Source organism: Elephantulus edwardii, unplaced genomic scaffold, assembly GCF_000299155.1.
Source record: "Elephantulus edwardii isolate Elephantulus edwardi_28Jun2011 unplaced genomic scaffold, EleEdw1.0 scaffold00020, whole genome shotgun sequence".
NCBI classification, from domain to species: domain Eukaryota; kingdom Metazoa; phylum Chordata; class Mammalia; order Macroscelidea; family Macroscelididae; genus Elephantulus; species Elephantulus edwardii.
Window position 1 is genome coordinate 2,000,360 of NW_006399770.1, and position 13,330 is coordinate 2,013,689.

General features: G+C 38.1%; 1 pseudogene; it reads right to left on the bottom strand.

Moving 5' to 3' along the window:
• Positions 1 to 556: 556 nt before the first annotated feature.
• On the bottom strand, positions 557 to 6,210 carry LOC102851209 (annotated as a pseudogene).
• Positions 6,211 to 13,330: the final 7,120 nt, after the last annotated feature.

Below are 13,330 nucleotides of genomic sequence, written 5' to 3' on the forward strand. Positions count from 1 at the left end.
GTTCCATTTCTTTCTTAACAATTTCTAATTTTCCTTCATTCATGGCTCTCACATTCCATGTACCAATCACTAGGGTCTGCTTACAACTGTTCCTCCTCCCTTGTATTTCCACACTTGATGATAGTTCTACCTAGCTTGCCCTTTCTGTTAATCTGCGTGTGCTCTGTTGTGCATAGGGTTTTCAGATGCCTGCTATCAGCATTAAAATGTTTCATTACATTTAAAAATTCCATTTTTTATCTAGAAAACGGTTTCAGTTGTAAAATGTATCTTTCTACATAATTTAATACCACATTTAAATAAAAATATTACATTTTTAAATGTTGAAATTTCCTCCCCCATTTTATAGAAAACCCTTTAGTACAATAGTATACTATACCTTAATTTCTCTTTTAGAACGTCAACTTCACTTTTATACATGCCACATTTTTCCTGTAGTTTTTTATTTTCTTTTTCACAGCTAGTTAGATTTTTCTCTAATATTTCTTCTTCAGCTTGAACCTAAAACAGGATTTTTTAAGTAGACATGCTAATGTGGTCATAAAGGCTATATTTTTCAACCTAAAGCTATTAATGTAAATTATGTCTGAAATAAATTGATGAGTATACTAAGAATTCTTTAAGTCCCCAGCCCAGTAGTAAAACTGAGCAAAGTGAACTTTCCAGTAACAAAGAACAAGGAGAAAGATGTCAGCCATAACCTACCTAGAAATTATTAACTATGAAAGAGAGGGACAATAACACTGTCACCTGCAACAGGACAATGTTCTGTCCTCCTACAAACAAAGCAGGTAACTCAAGTCGGGATTTTGCACCCAAGTTACTAAATATAATTTCAGTTCAAATAGTCTAGCAAAGTAAGTTTTGACATATTAGTCGCAAAAAACCAAACCAAAACACCAACAAAAAACGTCCAGTAAAATCAAAGCCCAAGCCCAAAATAGAAAACCTAATAAAGCAAACTGCCTACATCAGAGGAGTGGTGAGTGTAGACAACTGAGCAAAGAGCTTTTTGCTTTGCTTCCTTTGTTATTTTTTATCATATTCATCAAAATGTAGGGCTCTACTGAGCACAGTTTCAAAATCATACTCCTTGGAAAAACAATGAAGTATTTTTGTATTCTCCCTCTAAACTCCTCCCACTCCCCAAGGATATATTCTTCAATTACCATATTAGGTACTCCATCCACTTACTAAATAACATGCCGCTGGAAACCCTATGAACTCTGATAAATGACAATGGTTGTAGAGGGGCTTTAGGCCTTTTGTTCATAAGGCCACTATGAGTCATGCTCAACTCAAAGGGAATCAACAACAACAACTCTTTCTATACACAACCTTATCAGAAATTTCTTCTCCAACAGTCCAGTCCCCCAGGAGTCCATTGCCAAGCTTTTCAACATGGTGATCTGATTAACTAATTCATATTTAAGATTTCAGAATCTAATGGAATCTCAATATATTCCATTGCTATTAAGTATTTTTAGGGAGCTCTGGTGGCCTAGTGCTAAGAATGTGCACTGCAATCCTGAAAGGATGCAATTCGAATCCACCCGGTGCTCCACAGGAGAAAGATGTGCACTCTCCTCCAGTGCAATTAACTGCCTCTGAAAACCTGCTAAAGGGTCAGCTGAGGGCAAGTTCCAACTCGATGGTACTAAGCAACAACAAGAAGTATTTAGAGCTCTAATAAGAAATTGTGCTGCCAATTCAAAGGCAGGCAGTTTGAATCTACCAGCTGCTCTGTGGGAGAAAGATGGGAAATCTCCTCCCATACAATATACAGACTGCAAAAACATGCAGAAGGTCAGCTGTGAGTGACTAGACAGCACACTACATCAACAACAAGTATTTACAATTTTATTACACAGGACTAACTTTCAACACCAAATGTAAACTTCCATTTTTACTTTAGTACCCAACACCCACAATCAACACTCTTGGGACCGGTAGCCAGGAAATCAAAAGATGAATTGCATTGGGAAAATCTGCTGTCAGGGACTTCTCCAGAGTACTAAAAAACAACTATGTCAGTCTGGGGACTAAGTTGTGCCTGTTAATCCAGGCAATTATCTTCAAAATCACTTAATAAGCATCTGGAAGCTGGACAATGACTAAAGATAATAGGAGAGTTGATGCCTTTGAGTTGTGGTGCTGGAGCGGAGTACTGAATAAACTATGGAATGAAGAGTTTTGTCATGGAGAGAGTGAAACCAGGCTGCTCCTTGGAGGCAAAGATTCCAAAGCTCCACCCAACATACTTTGGGCATGTTCAAGGAGGGATCAGTCTTTGGAGAGGGGCATCATGCTAGGAAGTTGAAGGGACAGTGCTAAGAGAGGAAGACCTTTGATGAGATGGATTTACTCAGTGACTGAGGTAATGGGGGTAGGTGTGTCAGAGACAATAAGGTTGGCACAGGATAGTGCAGGGTTCAGGGCTATTGTACATAGCATTGCTATGAGTCACAAGTGACCCAATGGCACATTACAACAACAATATGGCTGATACTTTCTTCTTGAAACTCTCTTATTCTTTAGTTGTTGTGATGTATTATACTTCACTAAAGCTAGTAACTGGGGCAAAGGGCACTAGTGTGTCAGAATCAGTGACAATGGCTCAGGACAGGGCAGGCTTCTGTACATAGGGCTGCTGTACATAGGGTCGTTATGGGTTACAACAACAACAAAGCCACTCTTACCTTCTTCATTTCTTTGTACTAACTGGTCATTCCTACTTTGCTCCTAGGTTCCTTTTGAAAGTTAAAGCTATTTTTCTTGATTATTTTATAAGAAGCACTCACTTGAGGCTTACCAAATCTCCTTCATCATCTTTATGCTATGAAAATCATGTTAGTACCATCGTTCCAGTCAAAATCATTCAATGTTATTCCTTCCTATATTTTTCTTCTATTTATAAATTGACTTTTTGTCCTTAAAGGAAAGAAATGCCCTCACTTCCACTTAACAATATCTCACCTTTGCTCCTGTATCTACCTTCTCACATACCTTCTATAGACACGAAGGCCAGTTTCATTCTCTATAATCTCAGCATCTTCACATATCCTCTTCAGCCTCTTTCACTGGTGCCTGTCTTTCAAACCTGTGTTCCAATAAAACTTTTTTCCTTGACCTATCCTGTTTTCACCTTTCCATTCCACTTATTTCCTCTTCACCTAGCTTAAATACAGAATAGTCTATTAACTACCCTACTAATTTCTGTCTCATTTCTCCCATTTTTAGAGGTTGTACTTACTGTGCCTGTTTCAAAAATCTGTTCTCTTCACAGTATGTAATAATTCTCCAGTTACTAAAAGGAAAACCCTACCTCAGTCCTCATCCTACTTATTCTTCTGCAACATACACATATTTTATTATCTTTGCTTCCATCATTATCGTATCCTGCTTCTTCTTTGATCACTTCTGAACATTTGTCATTAAATGTCTCCCAGGAATAAAATACAAGCAACTATTTAAATTTCTTTCATCAATATCCAAGGTTTCTACTTCTTAAATATTGTCAGTTTTTCTATTTGCACCTCTAGTGCAGATTTCAGGACCCATGAGTGGTACAAATTATTAAGCAACAGATCACTTAGTCAAAAGGATAGTGATTCAAACCCACACCCAGAAGCACCTCAAAAGAAAGACCTAGTGAGCTGCCTGTAGTAAGTTACAGCCTCAAAAATCCTAGGAAACAATTCTGCTCTGAAAAACATGCTATTACCATGAGGTGAAAGTAATCTGACAGCAACTAGCTAATCCAGATTTCAGGACTGAGGACCTGACTATAAATGCCTCAAGAAACACTTACAAAACAAAACTCATTACTTTTTTCCCCTTAATAAAACTATTGGAATTCATGATGCAATATTCAACCAATTGCTAACCTAACTATAATAGTCTAGAATTTTTTCCTTTCTCCTACTATCTGCTTCTACTATTCTTTAATAGTCTCTAAATCCCATTGATTTGCCCTTCTGTTGGGATCACTGATAGGGCTAATACAGCTGATGATTTCTTCTTCACACTCATTAATTCTTTAGTTACATCACTTATCTGTACATCCACTCATCTATTCACTCACTAGTATTTCTCACATTATTTTCTCATCTCAATCAACTTCAACTTATCTCTTGCCTGGTCTCTCAGAGTCCCATTCATATTTCTCCACACTGATATTAAGGGTGAGCCTTTTAAAACATTGATCTAAGTGAGCTCTGGTGGTCTAGTGGCAAGAAGCTGCACTGCAATCCCGGAGGAGCACTGTTCATATCCAACAGATGCTCTGCTGAAGAAGGAGGAATAATCACCTCCTGTACTAGTCAGATCTATTTGACAGTACACACATAAAAAATAATAATAAAAACAAAAAAAAAACAAAAAAAATTATTTTCCCTCCTTAATAATGTTTAATGATAAACCAAAACCTTCAAGATACTATTTTTGAAGGCTGTTCTGGCCTATGAACAATAAATTCTTCTAATTACCCTACTGTAGTTATCACTGACTTTTATTATATTTAATGTTGATGTTGTTGTTAGGTCCCGTTGAGTCTAGTACAACTCACAGTGACTCTATGAACAAAATATCTGAACCCTGCTCTATCCTGCACCATTCTCACATTTTCCTGACAGACAAGAGCCCATTGCAGCAGTCATCACGTCAATTCACCTGGTCAGGGTTTTCCTCTCCTTTGCTGACTCTCCACTCTTCCTAGAATCATATCCCTCTCCAAGGAATAGCCCCTCCTAGCAACATGCCCAGAGTATGTGAGGTGAAGCCTTATCCTTCTTGCTTCCAAAGAACACTCCAGCGTGGCCCACGTCAATGGAATGTTTAGGGCTCTTCTCCAACACAACTCAAAGGCATCAATTTTTTTTTTCTGTCATGTTTATTTATTGTCCAGCTCTCATATGCACAGCAAGTGACTGGAAAGATTATGGCCTGAATCAGATGCACCTTAGTCCTCAAACTGACATTACTCCTCAATAATTTGGAGAGGTCCGTAACTGCAGATTTCCCCAGTGCACTGTCTCCTTATTTCCTGATTGCTGGAACCAATGGTGTTAATTGTGATGCAAGCAAGATTAAGCTGTTGACAGTTTCAATCTCCTATCCATTGTTCAGTGTTAAAAATCTTTGTTGTCCTGATATTGAGATGCAATCCATATCCTCCTCACTTTCAGCAAGCAAGGTTGTGTCACCTGTATATCGCAGTTTACTGATGAGTCTCCCTCAAATCCTGATGTCACATTCCTCTTCATGGACTCCAGCTTCTCGGATAATTTGCTTAGCGTACAGATTGAATAGGTATGGAGACAGAATACATCCCTGAAGCAACCCCTTCCCAATTCCAAACCATGTAGTGCTCCCCTGTTATTTACATAACAGCCTCCTGGGCTAGTTATAGGTTCTGCATGAGCACAGTTAAGTGCTCTGGGATTCCCATTCTCAATGTGAGCTACAACTTATCATGATCCACACAATTAAGCACAAATAGATATTCTTCTGGTATTCCTTACTTTCAGCCTGAATCCATCTGACATCAACAATGATATTCCTGCTGTCATGGCCCCTTCTAAATCCTGCTTGAACTTCTGGCAGTTCCCTGTATCTAATATTGCTCTAGCTGTTTTTCACATGATCTTCAGCAGTATTTTGCTTGCATGTGATATTAATTATATTGTCTGATAATTTCCATGTTCTCTTGGGTTACCTTTCAGATATATGCAAAAGGCTTAATTCCAGCACTACTGATACTCCAGTTGCACCAGATACCGGCCTATATTAAGCATATAGGCTGTGACCAGCACAAATGTATCAAACTCAGCTATAGTGACCTGGTCTTCTTGATCATGTTCTTCCTCGCCATCTGGCAGGAGAGTAGGCCCACACCACTCTGCCCTTCCTCATCTGAAGGTGCTAACCAGTACTGATGAGATAGACCAAGCAGGTCTTGAAGTTCAGCTATTAATTTTTCTCTCAACATTTGGTTTCTTGGAGGCACAGAGTTTCTGAGGCCTCTTCCTTCACTCAATCTAAACCTTTCTTCTTAATCCAGGATTAAAGCCCATCCACATTCCAGGAACATATCTTAAGTTTGCCCTAGGTGAGATTTTCCAATCTGGAGGGTCCTCAGATAGGACTGATCCCTCTCCTACTGCCTCTTTTTTCATTTTTCTTTGCTCCAGTCTTACTCTTCTTCACCATCTTCTGCCATAGCTACCTTTTCCCCGTGTCTGGCATCCTTGCAATGAATGCCTTCAGGCACTTGTTCCACATCGCCCAGTGAACCAAGATTTTTACCACCTTTGGTCGAGCACAAAGAACGGACTGCACTGTGCCCCACGTGGATAACGGGTTTTGATACTTAATATCTGAATAGCTAGTGTTTCCCTTCAGGGAAGTTTTATTTCCACTGTTACTATGTAGACTCTGTTCATCAAACTGTCCCACTAAGAGTCAAAAATCTTAGATCTATCTATCTAGAATAGTGTGTACACTATAAAGTACTGAACTTGCACAACTACCTCTTACCTTTTCTAGCTTTTCAGCCACTTTATCTTTATATTGTTGGAAAGCTTTACTCAATTCTTCAGCATTATATAGTGCTTCATTCCTTTGTCGTTCAGCTCTAAAATTTACAAAAGAATAATTAATAAAAGCAAAGAATGCTATACATTTGAAAAGCTAAGTTACAAGGTAAACTATATTGAATTAAAAAGAATAATTTGGAGACTTCTCCAAATTAAAAAATAGTATCACTCGACGGCACATAACATCATCATACTTAAATTATAAAATTAATCTGATGATTAGATTATGACAATTTCCTCTCTGTAAAATAGTAACATGAATAGAAATAAAATACACAACACTTCTAAACAAAAATATTTAAATATAAACATTCTTCCATGCTAGTACGTCGTCTTCTGTATAGAAAAGATAGAATAAGGAAGTAGTGTGAGTCTAGATGGTAAGTTTTCAAAGGGAACATATTATAAAACCAATGCACTATCTAGAATATGAGACATAATAAGGAAGTTCTGATGGCCTACTGGGTAAGCAACTGTGCTGTCAGCACAAAGCCTAGTAGTTGAATCCATCAGCTGCTTCGTAAGAGAAAGATGGGCAATCTACTCCCACGCAATTTACAGCCTTTGAAAATCTGCTGGAGGGTCGGTTATGAGTTGATTCTACTCTGAAAACAATGAGTTGAATTTTTTAGTTTGTAATCTTTAGAAATAGTACATTTCTCAAAAATGTTTCAAAAAAGAAAGACATCTACTATCATAGTATATAAAAATCTTAAAATTCAACCAAGTAGGTGCCTAAGCTTCATTATGGTTCACCTGGACTCTTCTTTATACTTCTCATAATGAATTGAGACTATTATCAGACCTTGGTCAATTTCACATCCAAACCTACAAACTTTTCTATATTTTAATCTATTCTCACCATAGTCATTCCAGGGTTAGGGTAGTTATTTATGCTTTTATTCACCTAAGGTTAATTCCTTTACTTATATTCTGGATCCTAACTCCTCTCCTTTAGGAGCTTGCTCTTCAATATTTTTCCGTGTTCCTTTGGCTTCTTTGCTACACCTATAAAGAAATTCAAGTGATACAGCCTCAATTCCTAAATCTATAAAACTCTAAGTGGAGCTCTGACTGCACAATCTGCAGAGTTGTGCTGCTAACCCAAAGGCTGAACTTCTTTCACAATATAAATCCACCAGCTATCGCATGAAAGAAAGCTGAGCAGTCTCCTCCTGTGCCATTTGCACCTGTGGAAATCCACTAGAGGGTCTTTTATGCGACAACAATGTGAAATCTTTGCCTCTAAGAAGCATCCTGGTTGTACTTCCTCCAAGACATGTTTGTTTTTCTAAGAGTTCAAAGTATACTCAATATATTTCAACACCTAGGACGTGCTATGAGCTGGACTCAACCGGACAGCAATGGGCTTGGATTTTAAACATTAAAGGATTTATCTGAAAATCTCATCTCTTCCCAAGTCTGCCTGTACAACTACAGTACAGAGCAAAAGATACCTACATTTCTTAAATAAAAATCTTCTCATCTACAACCAGGAAAGGATAAAATAGATGAATGGGACCTTCTAAGAATCAAATCCTATGCACATCCAAAAACTTCTCCAACAGGGTAAAAAGGGAAGCCACCAACTGGGAAAAAAATATTTGGTAATGACATGTCAGACAAAGGACTTATATCTAGAATTTATAAAATACTCGAGCATCACAACAAGATAAAGGTAAATAACTCAACTGAAAAATAGGCACAAGATATGAACAGACACTTCACCAAAGAAGACATTTAGATGGCCAACAAACACATGAACTGTTCAAAATCCCTAGCTCTAAGAGAGATGCAAATCAAAACAACTATGAGATATTATCTCACTCCAGTAAGAATAGCAAAATTTAACCGAACAGAAAACATCAGATGCTGGGGAAGTTGTGGAGAAACCGGAACCCTTATTCACTGTTGGTGGAGTGTAAAGTGGTATAACCACTATAGAAGGCTGTATGGTGTTTTCTCAAAAAGTTGCAAACAGAAATACCATTTGACTCAGAATTCCACTACTGGGAATATACCCTAAAAAAACCATAACCACCACCCAAGTAGGTATATGCACACCCCTGTTTATTGCTGCTTTGTTCAAAATGGCAAAGAGTTGGAAACAACCCAAGTGTCCATCAACAAATGAATAGATAGAGAAGCTCTGGTATATTCACACAATGGAATACTATGCTGCATTGAAAAACAAGAAACTCATGAAATATTATACAAAATGGGTGGCCCTAGAGGACATATGCTGAGTGAAATATCTCAGCTACAAAAGGACAAATATTGTATAGGGCCACTGTTGTAAAATGGGACTGACACTGGTGTTGAGGGAAGATGGAAAAAGAGTGGATAAATAAGGTATACTGCACTGAAATAGATGAGGGAGAGAACGGTTTAAAAGGAATATATGATTAGGTATTGTCATGACACGAGTCCAGAATGAAGGCTACAGAGTGGAGTGGATTTTGAAAGAATTTTTCTTTTACTTTTCAAAGAGAAAAGCAAATTGGGGGAGGGGGTGGACAGGGAGAAAAGTGCAACAATGAATGAATGGAAACCTTAAGTCTCTGTAAACTTTCATTAAAATTAATTAAAAAAATGAAAAAAATTTACTGTACTGTCTAAAAAACAAACAAAAATCTTCTTTGGATATCATGCCTTCCTCTATCATACTTTCATTCAGGCCAAGTTTATCTGCCTTATACTCACCTATTCTTCCTTGTCTCATCCAAAAGTAAAGAATCCTGACATATTTTAGCTAAACAGAAAAGAATGGCCAAGTATATCCATGTACTCTCAAACCAGTTTCAATAAGTATTATTTGCTATTTTTGTTACATGTAACTTCACCTATTATAAGGGAAGGAGGAATTACAGATAGAGGCAGGTCCTTTGTGTGTCCCTTTCAAATTCCATTCCCTTCATGTCTTCCAAGAAGTAATCTATAATGAACTTGGTGATTTTCAATTGTTATATATTTTGTATTGTTAAATGTTAACATACTTCCACAGCATATTGAATCTGACTAATTTTAAAAAGGCATGCTGGTTTTACACTTACATTTCTAAAACAAGTATGCACTTTACACTTTTGCAGATCCTAAAATTTAGAAAAACTTCACAAAAAGTACCACTTATTCACCTTGTAAAAGCAAATTTTGTCTGCCTTAAAAATCACCTCTTACCTAAGTTTTACAGTCAAAATCTCTTGTTCTTCCTCTGTACTTTTTCTTGTCGGTTCTATTATGGGCTGCTCTTCAGATATTGTTATTTCATTATTTTAAATAATTATGTACAAAGCTTATCTGAGTAGAGTGTGAGTTTCAGAATATTTAACCACACAGTTAATAACCATAGTAGTCATTTGTTTAGTGTTTATTACGTAAGAGATATACTCACCTTTTTAATTTAATCCTCATATTTATCTTGGTTCAAAATTAGGAAGGGAGTATGACAGAGATGCGTCCTGTCTCCATACCTTTGCAATCTGTATGCAGAACAGATTGATGATTTGGGAGGCTGGACTTTCTGAGGACTGTGTCATCAGGATTGGAGAAAAACTCATCAACAACTTGTTATAAAGATGCTATCACCTTGCTTGCCGAAACTGTGGAGGACCTGAAGTGTTTGCTGCAGAAAGTCAAGGACTGTACTCTTCAGTATGGGTTGAAGCTCAACATCAAGAAGACAAAAGATTCTCATCACTGGGCCAATTGGCAGCCCCATGGTGGATGAAGAGATAGAGGTTGTTAACAATTTCAGCTTGCTTGACTCTACAAACATGCTCATCAACACCAGCAGTCAGAAAATCAAAAGACAAATGGCATTAGGCAAGTAGGCTGCCAAGGACCTCTCCAAAGTGCTAAAGAACAATTTCAGTCTAGAGAGTAAGGTGCACCTGATCCAAGTCATGGTCTTCACAATTACTTGGTATACATCCAAGAACTGGACAATGACTAAGGATGGTAGAAGAATTGATGCCTTTGAGTTGTGGTGCTAGAGAAGAGTAATGAATATACCATGGACTGCCAGGAAGACAAATATATCTGTCTTGGAGAAGGTGAAACCAAGTTTCTCCTTGGAGGCTAGGATTTTGAAGCCCTGTCTCAAATACTTAGGCATGTAGCCAGGAGGTACAAGTCCTTGGAGAAGGACATCATGCTTAGAAGGATGGAGGGACAGCACAGGAGAGGAAAAGCCCAGATGAGAGACATGGTAAGTAAGGCAATGAGATTAGGTATGTCAGAGTCAGTGAAACTAGCTCAGGATATGGTAGGGTTCAGAAGTTTTGTATATAGGGTCACTATGACTCACAGGTGACTTAATGGCACATAACAAACACAACATATTTATCTTACAAAGTAGGTAATATCATATTAATAGATTGAGATTCAGAAAGGATAGTTTAGTCAAAGTTAAAAAGTCACCAACAAGTAGAATCTGGATAATTTGGATGTTTGGCTCTAATATCTAAACACTTCCACAAAGCAGTATTATCAAACAACTATTAAATATAACTAGGCTAATCAAATGTTGCCAGAAAAATATTTTTTCAAATTTACTATAATGAAACGATTACTTACAGACAACTTTACAGGGGAACCAAGGTTTAAGTGCATTTGCAAATAAATATTTAATCTGTTTATGGTTCAAAACTTTTTAAAGTATCTTCTTCTTAATTTAGATATAATAAAAATATCTTAAAATGTTTTTAAATCACTGGATTGGGAAATTTTGATACTTTCATGTGATGGAATACTATACAGCACTCAGGAGCAACAACATTGAAAAACACTATAAAACATGGGAAACACTGAGTGAACTGAGTCTCACAAGGACAAATACTGCATAAGAGCATTATTATAAAAATAGAAGGAAAACTAATAAGATGTGTAAATGTCCAAAGAGGGAAGGGAAGGGAGGGTCTAAGGGGCAGCAGGTGAGGGGAAGACATCAGGTTTTAGAGTTCAGTGGGCAAAGGGAGAAGATGAAGGAATTATGAAAGACCCAGAAGGATCTGAAAAAGATGGCATAATAGTGGGCATAGATCAATGGTGATTAATTTTATAAGACAAAGTATGGGAATGCTGTATGAAACACAATGTAAATTAAGGAATGTGTATATGATTGAAAAAAATTAAAAGCTAAAAAAATACAGATGCTCCATATAAAGAATTGTACATAGGGTTTTCAGAGGCCTGAAATTTCAGAAGTGGATGGCATCCTTCCTAGTCTGCCTTAATCTGAATGTTCAGATTTAGAGGAGTATCTGACAAGACAAGCAATTTATAGAACAGTGAAAGATAAATCCCTCATTATGGAGTTAACCATTAGTTACAGTGTTGTCCCTGCCCTTGGCCCAGTGTCTTGACCCACTTATTTCCCAGCTCCACCCTCCATCAGGACACCCCTTCACTTCTACCTAATCCCTTCAGCATTTATCTTCCATTGTCCAACCCTTGATCTCACAGCTTGTATCTGAAGCTTTCTTGGCTTCTGTGATTCCAAACATGTCAGCTGCTGACAATTTCTTATGCTGTGACCAGTGTCTCTTAAGTTTAGTGGTAAAGTCTCTGAAGGGAGGGTGATGTGCCTTGTAGAAATTGGTACATAGACTGTATTTTTCTTCTTGGCCCTCAGTCCCAAATGATCTTGGTGCAGCCTTAGGCCTTTTGTACCTGTGGAAAGGTGTACGCCTGGGATGTGTCCTATCTACATACCTTTTCAACCTATATGCAGAACAGATTATCCAAGAGGCTGGGCTCTATGAGAAGAAGTGTGGCTCGGGATTGGTGGAAGATCTATTAACAATCTGCGTTATGCAGATGACACAACTGTGCTTGCTGAAACTGAGGAGGACCCGAAATGCTTGCTGCAGAGGGTCATAGACTACAGCCTTCAGTAGACTGAGGCTCAATGTCAAGAAGACAAAGATTCTCACCACTGGACCAATTGACAGCATCAGGATGGATGGTGAGGAGATTGAGATTGTTAACAACTTTAGTGTGCTTGGCTCCACAGTCAACACTCTTGGCACTTGTAGCAGCCAGGAAATTAAAAGATGTATTGCCATGGGTAAGTCTGCTGTTAGGGACCTCTCCAAAGTACTGAAGAGCAATGGTGTCACTCTGGAGATTAAGGTGCATGTGATATAGGCTATGATGGTCTTTGCAATCACTTGTTATGCATCAGAGTTGGACAATTACTAGGAATGATAGGAGAACTGATGCCTTTTAGCTGTGGTCCTGGAGAAGACTGTTGAATGTACCATGGACTTCCAAGAAAACAAACAGATTCATCCTGGAGAGGGTTAAACTAGGCAACTCCTTGGAGGCAAGGATTCTGGGGCTTCATCTGACATACTCTGTTGTAAGGAGGGACAGGTCCTTGGAGAGGAACATCATGCTTGGGAGGGTGGAGGGACAGTGCAAGAGGGGAAGACCCTCTATGAGGTGGACTGATTCAGTTGCTGGGATAATCGGGATGGGTGTGTCAGAGGCAGTGTGACTGGCAAAGGATAGAGCAGGGTTTAGGGCTGTTGTACATAGGGACGGCACATAACAACAATAATATCAAGAATTTGAGTAAATGAATTTGCAGCAACTCGATTGCACATTCAGCAGGATCTGGAAGGACAGAGTAATGGTGAGCATAATTTAATGGAGATTGAATTTTAAAACACAATGTATGGCTAGGATTGTATGAAACAGAATGTAAATGAAGGATAACATGAAATTTTTAT